We start from the raw sequence: 13,506 nt of genomic DNA, 5'->3' as shown, positions 1-13,506 counted from the left end.
GGCCTGGGCAAAAGGAGTGTTTCCACCCACCTCTGCAAAACTACCCTGACTGTGCTGAGACACAGGACATGGCGTGAAATCCTTCCTGGTGTCCACATACTCCTTTGCCATTGTATGTATGTGGGGTGTGATGGCAAGGACATACATTTGGGGCTCCTCACCATTGCTCACAGCTCCTCTACCCAGAGCACAAAGCTGGGAAAAATCCTGGCAGCCCCCCAAAAAATTGTGCTCTGCTTGTGACAGGTTATTTTTTTTGCTTCCTTGTTTTGCGTTATTATGCTAAGGTCTATTAGGAAAAGGGTGTCTGGGTCAGGTGGCCCTTTTGGGATGGGTGGAGACAGAGCCTGTGCTCAAAGAATTGGAGGGTCAGCCAGAGCATGCTGCTGCCGGGACCATCCTGCAGCACAGCCGTGAGCTGCAAATCCACCATCTGCAGATCTGCAGATCTCCCATGGCAGGACCACCCAGGGGCTGCGGGCTCCCAAACCCCCTGTGGAGGGGATCTTGTCCACCACGCAGGGAGAGCTCAGCACAGCCCAAATAGCTCAGAAAACCTCACCGGGTGCTAAGCAGCTGTGGGCTTAAAACCGCCAATGCCTTGCTCACAGTCATATCATCATCGTATTACAAACTGCTCCTGATGTAGTGCTCTGGGAAGAGATTTAAAGGATGTGCTGGTACAGACGCTTGTTTTGCATGAAAAACCAGGGACTCATGGGGGTCCTGTGAGCAAGACTGGCTCACGGCTGTCCTTCGGCAGTCCCCCGTGCTGCTGCTTTCCCCAGCCTCACCCTCCCACCCCTCCTGCAACCCTCCTTCCCGCTGTACACAGTAATGAATTGTTGCTGCTCGCTCCCTTGTCACGGGCATGGCGGCAGAGCCAATCAATACAGTAATCAAGCAGCCCAAGCAAAGCCAGCCGGGTGCCTTCCTACCTCTCCGTTAGCAAACACAGAGTGCACATGGCTTCTCCCACTGCCAGTGCAGGCACAGCCAGGTCTCCAGCCAGGCTGAGGTCTCCCTAGGCTGTCCTGCCCTCTGCTTTTTCTCCACTAGCCCTGCTGATGGCTGCACAAACAACATTTCACATGGCCATGTCAATCTGCAGAGTCACAGCTATAACTGGAGCTGGATCACTTAATATCTGTGAGCCAGCACTTCCCTAAGGCTGTCCCGGTGTCCAAATCTGGCTTTTCCCTGTAGAAAGACAATCCTGGCTCCGTGTTTTCTTGGATGGGGACAGTGCTACGCTACTGAGACCATGATGTCTGCAGTCGGACATGTGGCATCTGTATGGTGGGATGCTCCCTCTAGCTTAGAGATGGAATGCTACTGCCCTGCTAAAGACTCTCTCCTGGCCCATGCTTCCCTTGCCATATGGATAAAGATGGCCCAGAAGATTTTGCTATGCAAAATCAATGCATTTTCCCCAATTGTATATTCTACAGAAGCACCAGGGCTAGTTTGACTTGCAGAAATGTTGTCAGCTCCTGGCCAGCAAGGTGCCCAGCCTGAAGCTGGAGGAGTAAAATCATTAGCAGAGCTGCCATCCTACCAAGCATTTTCCAGGCTTGGGTTCCTTATAGCCACATTTCAATAGTAACTCAGACACTGGGGCTATTGGATCAAAATAGTCATGCTCACACAATGGTAAGTATCATATCAGTATAAACTCAAAAAAATGCTGGCTCATACCAGCCAGAAAGTATTGACGTGCAAACTTTGTACCACCAGGCTTTGTGCTAGATCACATATCACCTCTTCTCCCACAGGCAGCATAAACCTGGCATAAAACCATACCTGTGTTACATGCTCTGTGTCACACACAACAAAAATGTGACCATGTGCTTATGTGTCTTCCAGAGTTGATTTTACAATGCACAGGCATGTGTCCTAGGCAGATAAATGGCTGAAATAACACTCAAAAAATGCACAATTGCTTCAGTTGCAAAGGAAAATCAGTGGCATCTATGGAGCTGTGACTGTCCAGCAGTTTCTGGCTCGGGATCTCATTGCCCCAGGACATGTTCCCTGCAGGGAGCCGGGAGAAAAGCTCCTGGGCTGGTTTGGTCTCTGATTGTCTGCAAGAGCCAAGCCTGACCCTCTGACACAAATCAGAGCAGTTCAGGGCCTAGTGTAACTCATGACAGCCAGTTCAGCGAGTAGCTGAGCATAGTCAAGTTGTGATTTTCCATGCTTTCTGCATGCACACAACTGGAAATAAGAGCATGTGAGCTGCCCAAGCCCAGGGGTGACAGAGATAGGAGCACAGGCACCTGCATGGGTCACAAAAGCTGGAAAAGCGGGTGCACACAGGGTGTTAGTCTGGAGAAACTGTAGGTATCTGCAGCTAGATATCCTTTATTCCTTCAAAAACCTCTCCCCTGCCCTCCTTTTCACGCCACTGCTGTCATCTCTGTTCTTTCCTCTTATTACTCTTTCTGAGTAAGGCTCAATAGCACTGCTGCCCTCACATGTTGCCCTGCACCCTCTGTGTGCTGGGTGCTGCCGCAGCTCCCCGGGGCTCCCCCCCACCGCCGGGTGCTTGCTGAGCTTGCCCAGCCAACCCAAAATCAGGGAAGAAACTGGTTACAGAGTCAGAAAGGCAAATCCAGACATGACTGACTCCAGGGAGCCTGATTGAAATAACTAATTATGTTCTCACAGCCATTTGCTTTGCAAGAATAAGACCATATCCCACTCCATATTTTCTAATGAATCCCGCTCAATGTTTTCTAATGATTTGTTTAACTGAGTTTTCAGTGTCTCCAGGCTGCAGCACCAGCATGGCCCTATGCAGCCTACCCCAGATGCTGGGGGAAGCTTTTGGTATTCTCTCAAATTTACCTTTCCCTGCTGGTATGCAGGTTTTTTTATGTTTCCCATCACAGTAGTCCAAATTCTCCCAGTGCCATACAAAACAATCCCACCCTGCTTCCCCTGTTTACACTATTTAGATGCACACAGATGGTTATAATTTTTTCTTCTCTTTTGAGCATTTCTCAGGGAATCTAAATAGGTGAGATCTTCTCTCCCGCAACTGACGCAGCCCACCATGGCCCCACAAACTGACACTGAGGCTCTGGACTCACGTTTTGCATCCCGGGAGCTGCATTCCCATTACCCACAAGTACTCTGACCCCACAAACATTTCTAGATGCAAACATCTTCCCAGCTGCAGAAAGTTATACTGAACTCAGGAGGACTGCCAGTAAATAATGTTATTCCTGTGTAGAAGTATTAGGCATATTTTGATCAAATAATCTATTTTAATTGTTATTTTTAAAGGCTGTCTCTCTGCAGTGATTTTTCTTTTCAAATTACATTGTTTATTGGTTTCTTGCTCCATTATCTCTTAGCTGTGTGGAGATACAGGTTTTTTCTATCTATCTGTGCTGTTATTTTACTAGTGGCTAAGGTCATACTAACTTACGAGAGCTGCCAAAATCATGTTTTTCTCTCTCTATACACATTTTAATACCCACACTTGACTTTTTCCAGTGTTTTATTCCTCTCTATTGCACGTATCTTTCCCCGGGGAATTGCCAGTGTGGCAATAAATCACTGCTAATTCTCTTCCCTGCTACTCACACCCCTTTTTTACACAAATCTATTTTTTCACACATTCATTTGTATACTGCTTATGAGGAATGTTTTTTTAAAAGAACTTAGTCTTTTCCTAGTCACCCAGTTTTTTCCCTTCCCTTCCCCTCTTCCCTTCCCTTTCCTTGGAATGAAGTACCCCAACGATTTTGAGCTGACATTGATTTCACCCCCCTCCCTGTTATACTGCAACGGTTTTCTTTTCTCTGAGATACTTTTGGAGAAGGTCCCTTTTTTGTGCTGTACACCTGTGGCTGTACCGTTCGCTTACACAGCTTCTTTGCGTGTTATTTTTTTCCTACAAGTCTTAAGAAATTCCATGTCGCCTCCTGCTATTTCATTTTGTGTTGAAGTTTTGTAAACCTTGGCTCCTTGAGTGCCCGTACTGAAGTCATACTGTCTGTGTCTTTTCTTCTAGCATCTCTCATTTGCAGCAGGTCTGTAGTCTGTTGTGACTTAATTATAGTGCTGTTTAAGATTCCTCCAGGAGCTGTGGCACTAGTGGATTTTAATATCCCACCCATGACAACATTGTCATTAGTATTATTACTTCTACTACTATGATTAGTATACTACGGGCAGAACGAGTGGCTCCATACAGGTCAGGCACATCCCTGATTCAAGCAGTTCAATCTAAGAAATCAAACGCAGGCAATAATTGAAGACAGAGATGCTATGCCTGCATGCTGGAGCGGCAAGCATATTTGTCATTAATAAATTGCAACACGGTTCAAAGCAGGGCTCCTGCTGATTCGGGTGCTGCTGGGGAGGAGCAGGTCTGGGAGGGAAATGAGGAGCCGGGGCTCCTGCAGAAGGATGTTCCAGCAGGGCATGGGGCAGCAGAGCCCCCGTGCCTAGCCACTGCTGGGGAGTGCTGAGTGCCTTAGGGGTGAGTTTTAAGAAGTGTATTTCAATCAGTGTGACTTTCCGCATGTCAAACAGGGTGTTGCCCTGCACCTGTAGCTGGGTTGGCAGAAGTACCTTGCAGCAAGGCTCGCCATTGGGAGCTTTGGTCATACATGCTGCACGTAACCTGGGTGCTGCTCTTCCTAACTCAGTTTAGAGAGCAGAGGTGGACAAATGGCTTTCAGGGAATAAAAATGCTCATGACATTGTCAGGCCGCTTCTTCTGTCTCACTCTGGCACTGCACATCCACCAGCCCCAATGAAAGAAAGCTGCTGCTCTGGGTCGCACTTGGGCACCTTAAAGCATTCAGAGTCACCCAGCTTTTTGGTCTATGAGTTCTGAAAAAAAAAAAAGGTCAAAACCCACTTCTGTGTGCTGCATGTTAATCTCCACACTCACCCAGGGGGATCTAGGCTGGAGGCAGAGGGATGTGTGTGTGCCCTGTGCCGCCTCAGTGCACCATGGCAGCTGCTGAAGGAGCCTGCTGGAGCTTGCTGTGCACGGAGGGGCCAAAAAACACCAGCTCTATCGGAATATATTTTGGGTTTCCATACCTGTGCCCATGGGTCAGCTGCTGCTCCCTCCAAGCTGTGGAACATCCAGAAATCCTGGTAAAATAGCCAAATTTCTTTTTTACTGGACAATAGTTCTGTTGAGATGAAGATGCCCAAGGAAATCCTTATGTAGGATAATTTGGAAGCAGTGAAGCAAGGCAGACTTGTACTGGCTGAGGTTGTCACCCTATAACAGAAATCACTACCGCATAAGGGGGATGTTCAGCAGTAGAAACTGGAGAAAATCTTGTTCCGAACAATACAGACAGTCCTATCATATCTCCCAGCAACATTGACCAAAAATTAGGGACCAAGTTGAAGAGATGCTAAAGAATAAGAAATTCCATAAAGAGCCCTTCCACTTCTACAAGTGAAAAAAAATATATGCAGTCAAAGATTAAATGCCAGTTTGAAGAGGCATTCATATGTACTTCAAGGAACAGCTCCAATATAGAAAACAAGAAAAGAACATTTCTGAGAACTTCAATTAAGTACAAGGTAACTTGGAATCATTCCCATCCGTTCCTTAAATTTTCCAGGCTATCATTTCTCTTTTATTTTATGTATGGCTCTCAGAAAGGCTTTGCTACATCAAAGAAACTTTTTGTCTCCTTTGTTCAAATGTATAAATTTGCCTACAAAAATTAGAAATATCATCAACAGTGAAAAATAATTTATTTGTAAAAGGAACTAACTTTTGTTTGAACTAGAGCTGGGAATTGAGATAATGTCTATGAATATGTGGAATGAATAGATGGAAGTATCTGAATTTATGGAAATACATGAATTCTCCTTTGCTGATAGAAAATGACAGTCAGGGCCCGTTGCAAGCCAAATTAATATTCAACATAATCTCATTCCCGCACAGGAACTCGAAGAGACAATTGATCTTGTTTCCACTGAAATCAATGGGAAAAACTCACCAAGAAGGTCTTTCAACAGAGGAGTGCAGCCAGCGTGACACCTGAGCTAACACAGATTCACACCTTCTGCCTGCGTCCAAGAAGCTTTGTTACTTCTTGGATTAGATTTGAATTTATGATCCCATGCCAGGTCCTTATTTTTGTGCTTTAAGTCACATGCATAAAGCTCTATGGGAGCATCAGTAATTATGCTTATCACCCAGAGGTCACCTTTTTAGATGTATTTTCTAGATCTTCAATCTCCCTCTAAAGTAAGATGTTTTTCTTAATCAAGATTGCCATGAGAGGCTCAGCATTTTCAGTCTCGCATGGAGGAATATTAGCACTACCAGACATTATTTTTTATTTCTCTTTCAAATGCATTGATTTTTTATCTATTTTATTCCAAGAAGGAGCTGTGGCACCTATTTTACATTCAGAGTCTGCCTCAGGAGTTGTAATAACTTGAAGCACTGGATGCTCAAGCCAGTGTATAGCTGGAGCGGAGTTAGATTCGCAGTCAGTCCTGCCAGCTCAATGTCTTCAGCATCTGCTGAGAAAAGGGAAAACGTGGCATCTAGCAGCCTCTTGGGACAGCTGGGTGGTTAGGTCCAGAAGTCAGTGTCTCTGGGCACATATTGGGGATGATCAGCATTCTTCCCCAACAGGACTGCTGTTGCTGATTTATTAATATAGCAGTTAAAATCAAACCAGCACCGGAGAATATGTAAGTCAGCTACAGCCAAGACAGGCATGCTAAAGGCAGGCAACATTTTCCCTTCATATATGAGCAATCTCTACTTCTCAAAACTGATCGCAAACTGTGTAACCCAGAGGAAAAAGAGCCCTGAAAAAGATTACACAATTCGATTTCTGTGTGGTAGAGAGTTACACTTGCATAAGAGGCACAGAGGAGAATGGGGCTTTTCTGAATTGGGCAATGATGCTTGCACAGGGACAAATCAATTTAAAAACTACTTGCAATGACCCAGGATTACAAAACAAACAATGACAGTCACTTGCAAACTCACAGCAGCTTCTCATCCTGGCTTCTCCCCTGCCTCTCATCCCGGCTGCAAAACACGCTGTGCTTTGTCACGGGAAGAGCCTGCTGCTGGCAAATCTTTATTCTCATGTCTGAGGTGCTCTGTGTGGGGGCAGAAGCTGGGTAGAAATCTCAATACAGATATAATAAAATAAAACAGTGCCAGGAAAAAATAGTGCTTAAAGCACCAGGCTCATTGTTTAGGGAAAATCAAGCTGGGATAAGACACTAAAATAACAGCTGCTTCTTTTCCCAGTCTTTCCTACCAGGCATGGTTTGGCCACAGCTCTCTGCGTAAGCAGTACCTGCCTGGTTTCAGGACCCTCTTGCTGGAGCAGGACGTTGTTTCGGCACACCAAGGGGATGTGCCTCCTGCCTGGTTATCCACCAGTGCCTGGGTGGTGGATTGGTACCCATAGGAAGCTGCAGATGGGCCTTGTGGCCCCCACAGTAAAGAGGGGGTAACTCCAGGGAAGGTATCCAAGCCTAAAGAAAAGGAAGAAAGGAAAACCTAGGTTCCCCTAGAGCCTGAGAAAAAGGAAAAGAGCAGGAGCTTGGAACACGCAGCAGAGGGAAAGCAGACCTGGAGTGAAAGTGGGGAGATGGGACCAAAAGCAAGCTCCATTGGTCACTACTGATATACACTTTAACTCAACATTACTTAGAGACTGGTGGCTTTGGAAAAGAAACCACAAGTAATTAACCTTGATCTGCTAACAGGTCAGCTCAGCTGAGAGCATTGGTTTTGCTGATAGGGATTATGTAAAGAGTATAACAACCAATAGAGACAGAAGTGGCTGAAAAAGCTGAAAAATGTTATAAGGATGATCTGAAAGTAAGTTTATGATGGGTAAATAGTGATGGAGAAGTTCATTATGGCTGGAGCCAGGGAACTGGCACTGTGGCTGTCAAACCTGATGTAGATGTGGCAGGGATCTGTGAAGGGGGTGCATTCAGGAGGTGCCCCGCTTCTGCCAAGATCACACCAGCACTGTCTCCACCAGTGCAGGTCCTGAGGCCAGATGGTCCCAGTCTTCTCACTTCAAAGAAGGGATGATAAAGGTCTTCTGTGGCATGGTATGTGCACTCCAAAACCTCAGGACGAATGCAGAGGCAGGTTGCAAGGAGCAGGCCAGATCTAATTTACCTTGTACCAAAGCCTTCTAAGTCTTACTCAAATGAGTGTTTCAAGTTGTGCACAGGGTGTGCAGCCCAGGATGAGTGCAATGTGCTTCAGGAACTATCTTCTGCAGCATGCCTGGGGACACTGAGCAGCCTAAAGGCTAATGAGCATCTATGCAACCCTCACCTTAGCTAGGCCAGAAGTCCAGAGCACTATGTCTTAGACTAAAGATCTCTGACATTGAACAAGAGCTGTTGAGGGAGAGAGGACATTCTCCTGACACAGGGGAGATTACCAGAGTTATGACAACTACTAAAGACAAACCTTCAGAATAGAAGGACCAGTGGTTGGGACCACCGTGATCATCCTTATCCTATGCTGTTGGGGATATGGGGAAGACTTGTTGGGATGCTGATAATAAAAACCATAGTGGCATGTTCTGAGTAAAAGAAGAAACCTTTAAGGACCTCCTGCAGCTTCTTGGGCACAGTTCTTCATAAATCCTGTTTGGTAAGTAGTGAGACTGTCCACATGACTATGTGCCTGGCATCTCAGCTATAGACTTGCCTTGATTAGGGCAAGTTTGAGACAGACAGTGCCAATGCACATGTCAATGCACTTCTCTTACATCTGTTCCCAAGTACAGATGTGGACTGGTCCCTTTAAGCTGATCAGAGCAAATCCTGTCCTTGCCCTTGCTGCATCTTGACCTGCTCAGATGAACAAAAAGGTGTAAATCTGTGTCTATGCAGGCGGTAACTTGGGGTTTGGCAAATTGCACTGATTTACTTGCATAACCTGATTGAGGGGCTGCTGAGGTAGCTCTCATTTCTCATGAGGCCACAAGATAAAATATCACTCCATATTCCAGCTTTCCTCCACTCTCCTCCAACATGGCACTAAGTGGTGTGGGAGGCAGAAAATATGACATAATTTTTCTTTTAAAAGGGCATAAGAAACTGGAGACAAGGAAGTGTGCTTCTGTGACAGGCAAATCGGAAGAAACTGTAATATACAACAGAATTAACAGGAGCCTAGGTAGATCTGGCTATATTGGGGAAGAGTCAACATGGCTTCTCCAGGGGAAGTCATATCTCATAAATCTATTAGATTTCTTTGAAGGTGTCAACACAGGTCCAGGAAAGGATTAGCTGGCTGCTGTAGTTAAATTGCGTTTTCCAAAAGTTACGTTCAAGGTCTCTCACAAAAGGCACTTGGAGACACTATGACGTTATGGACTATGAGAAGCCGTCCCTCCACAGATTTATAAGTGGTTAAAAACATGTAACCAAGGGAAGGATAACTGATCGGTGTTCGTGTTGGCCAAAGACCAGTCACTGGGTCCCTTGGAGGCCTGTCGTGGGATCTGTACTGTGTGACACTCATCAATGATCCGGAAAAGTGGTGAATAATGAAGTGACAGTGTTTGCCTATGTGACAAAATTATTCCGGATCATGAAATCTAACACTGACAGTGAAAAGCTCTGGAGGATCTTCTGAGACTGAGTTACTGACAATAAAACAGAAGATGAAATTCAGTGTAAATAAATGTAAGTTAATGTCAGTGAAGGTGAAAAAAATCCAGAACAGCAACCAAGTTTAAACAGACAATGATTAGCTCTGAATTAGCTACCACCATTCAAAGAAACCATAGAGCACTGTGGAAGGCGCCCTGGGAAAGCTGCTCAGACCAGCCGGCAACTAAGCCCTACACAGCTGCTCACTTACTCTCTCCTGGTGGGATAGGGGAGAGAATCGGAAGAGTAAAAGTGAGAAAACTTGTGGGTTGAGATAAAGACGGTTTGATAAGTAAGGCAAAGGCCACGCATGCAAGCAAAGCAAAACAAGGAATTCATTCCCTACTTCCCATCGGCAGGCAGGTGTTCAGCCATCTCCAGGAAAGCAGGGCTCCATCATGCGTAACGGTCGCTGGGAAGACAAATGCCATCGCTCCAAATGTCCTCCCCTTCTTTCTTCTTCCCCCAGCTTTCTATGCTGAGCATGATGTCATATGGTGTGGGACATCCCTTTTGTCAGTTGGGGTCAGCTGTCCCAGCTGTGTCCCCTCCCAGCTTCTTGTGCACCCCCAGCCTGCTCACTGGTGGGGTGGGGTGAGAGGCAGAAAAGGCCTTGACTGTGTGTAAGCACTGCTCAGCAATAACTAAAACATCCTTGTATTATTATCAACACTGCTTCCAGCACAAATCCAAAATATAGCCCCATACTAGCTGCTATGAAGAAAATTAACTCTATCTCAGCCAAAACCAGCACACTGGGTCAAAAAGCAAGGAGGATGTTAAGCATGGCTCGAGAGAGAGATAACAGTACAGGAACTGTCATCACAACCAGCATGGAGATCCATGGTCCATCTCTATTTTGAATACTGAGTGTAATGTCTGATCCTGTATCTCATAAAGGACACAGTATTAAAAAAAAAAGTGAAAAGGCTGACCCAGTGATGTTCCTCATGCTGAGAGACTGAACAAACCAAGGTTACTCAGCTTGGACAGACCATGGAAGTCTATCCCAACTGTTTTGGAGAAAGAAAGTTGGAGTTGGTGACTCCCTGTTTCAGGCATTACAATAAGAAATGAAGATATTGGGACACGGATTCAAAATTATGACCTGGAAGCACTTATACTGCACAGGGATTCATGCATGTCAAAAGACATGCGGTATGTTCAAGGTGGACAGGTCTGTCAGTGGCATAGACCCAGCAGTCTGGCTGCAACTAGCAGCTCACAATGCTCCATGAACTGCTGGATGCCACTGTGCCAGAAGCACTCAGTGCTGGACTGGTTTTCACACACTTTGCTGTAGTGCATGTTGCTGGCCACTGTCTCAGGCAGAACACCACACTTTGCAGATATTTGGTCTGTCCCTGTACAGCTGTTTTGCTGTCCTCATGGTGACGAACCCAGGACCCTTTGATAGGTGTCCAAGGTTAAGCCGCAGCAGAACCCACTTGCTGGTCACTGTGCCTAAAATGAGGGGTCTTCAGGCTCAGAGAGTGCAGCTCAAATGCTCTTCTATATTCGTCACCCAAAGCAGAGCTGTAGCCTATCTGGCTTCAGCAGAAATGCCGTACCAATTTGCTTCAAGTTCAAATCTAATACAATGTGGGAGAATTCAGCTGAGGAGCACAGCAAAGGAAATCCTTACTTTTCTCCTGCAAATAAGGCAAAGAGAAAAAAAAATATTTTTTATAAAAACTAGAATTATTCAAACATAAATGTGCTACAGGAGCTAGGTCTATAGACAAAAACCTCAGAGGAACAGATGAATGTGTACTGCAGGGCACTGAATGGATGCACAGTGAGAAGCCACCTTTGTTGCCCCATCTCTGGAGGCCAGGCAGGAGGGACCACTGCCAGCCCTGTTTACCGCGGAATTGCAAAGTGCTCATTTCTCTTCAGGATGCTGAGGTAGCACTCAGCTTCCCTGTGTTTGGCTCTCCTATATGCAGTGTTTAATTCCTTGCTTTCTTCTTTTTTCCAGAGAGACACAATTAGAAATAACCCGTCAGAGTAAAATAACCAAAACTCACATTCTGTCTAGAAGTCTATTTCAGGAAGAAAGAAGATTGTGTGTGAAGAAAATGCTCACCAGTGAGGTTCAACATCAAAAGAATGTTTTGCATGGACTAAATAGAAGTATTCATTTTTCATACATGCACAGATTCACACTGACACCGGTTAGACTTTCATACGAGCACACTTTGTTTACTTAAAAGCTTGAAGGAAGGGAAAATGTCACAAATGCTCATGTAAGCCTGCATATGCACGAATCAGACACATCCAGCATGGCTGTTTGTACAAGCAAAGATCTCCCAATAGGCCAAAAAGCATTCACATAAATCATCTGCCCAATCATTTAAGGGAATGAATAATTCATAGAAAGGCAAATGTGTTCACAAGCAATTCGTATGACGAGCTAGGAGCTATGTTCAAGGAATGGATTTGCTGTTTGTTGTCTCTGTGAACCTGAACATGCTTTTCCTCAGCTCCTGACTTTCATGAACCTGGAGCAATTCTGAAGATACATCCCTCAATATGTCAGTAGTTGTCACCCATGCCAAGCTGCTTGTCCAATCCCTGCACCTGTCCCAACAGGTGAAAACCTCACTGTCTCCCACAAGAGGTGATGCTAGTTAGAATGACACATATAAATTATTTAATGGGAGTAATTTCATTTCTTCTTTCTTCATTTCTTATTTCTTGAGGCTGGTGGTGGAGGCACAGAACTGGTTTGCTTGAGCTGTACAGCTCACAAAGACTTCTGTCTGTCCATGTCTGGAGTATGTCCATGCTCTGCCTTGGGGTTTCTCCATTTCTCCAGCTGTGAAACAGTGAGGAAGATAGTGAGCAACTGGAAAGTTTTTTGATATCTAGGTGGAAAGCGGGCTTTATATCAGCCAAGCTCTACTTCTTACCCTTAATCCTATTTGAACCTAAAGGTGGTGGGGTAGTGCTGGGACAAACAGGCAGGCAGATGTGCTCCCTGCAGTGCTGGCTCTACCTTCTTCTGCCCCAAGCCCTTACCTCCAGCACCACCAGCAGAGGTAAGTGGGCTCTATCAGTGTTCCCTTATCTATAGAAAGAGCCTTTAGGAGGGAGATGACAGGGAATGCCAGTCAGCCAGGAACCCTTGTGCTCTCAGGCACCCTTGATACATTTAGTCACATCTTTCGGAGGAAAACTGTGGGTTTGGTTCCGCGCGCTCTCTCCACTCCCCCCCCCCCCCCTCCCCCCAGCATCAGGCACAGCAGAACAGGCCCAGTTCTCTTTAGTCTTGCATGAGATGCAAAATATAAATGGGAGCCAAAGGCTTCCTATAGTTATATATCTGTCCTCAAAAATATTTGCTGTGCAGCCACAAGTAATATTGCGTGCTCAGCTATCAATTCTGTTTTCCAGGACCCACTTACAGGATCATTCCTAAATCTTTTGAGAAAGTATTGCCAAGAGATGTGTGTTCATCCTGCAGCTGCCCAGATCTCCAGGCAACAACCATTTCTAGAAATCAAAACTGCCTTTCTGCTAAGGAAACTCTCTCATGGAGAGATGTAAGTCACATCTAGAACATTTCAGACCCAGTCCTAGCCTTGGACTGCAGGAGAAAAATTCACCCCTTGCCCTAACTCAGGGCAATGATCTTCACCAGTCTAAAAGTTGCACTGGTCCTGCTGTCCATCTGCATGACCAGCTACTGACGCACTGTGCGTATACTGCTCCCTTTGTGTCTAGTTCCTGGTGTTCAGAAACACTGATTACACTGAGAGCTGATGAAATATGATTACATTTTTCTCTTCATTAAACATGATATAAAACCATAATTCACACATATAAAATTGTTTTATTCCTTTTTCC

This window comes from Platalea leucorodia, assembly GCF_965183815.1.
Source record: "Platalea leucorodia genome assembly, chromosome: 11".
NCBI classification, from domain to species: Eukaryota; Metazoa; Chordata; class Aves; order Pelecaniformes; family Threskiornithidae; genus Platalea; species Platalea leucorodia.
The sequence above is the reverse complement of the archived record's forward strand: the minus strand, read 5'-3'. Positions refer to the sequence as shown.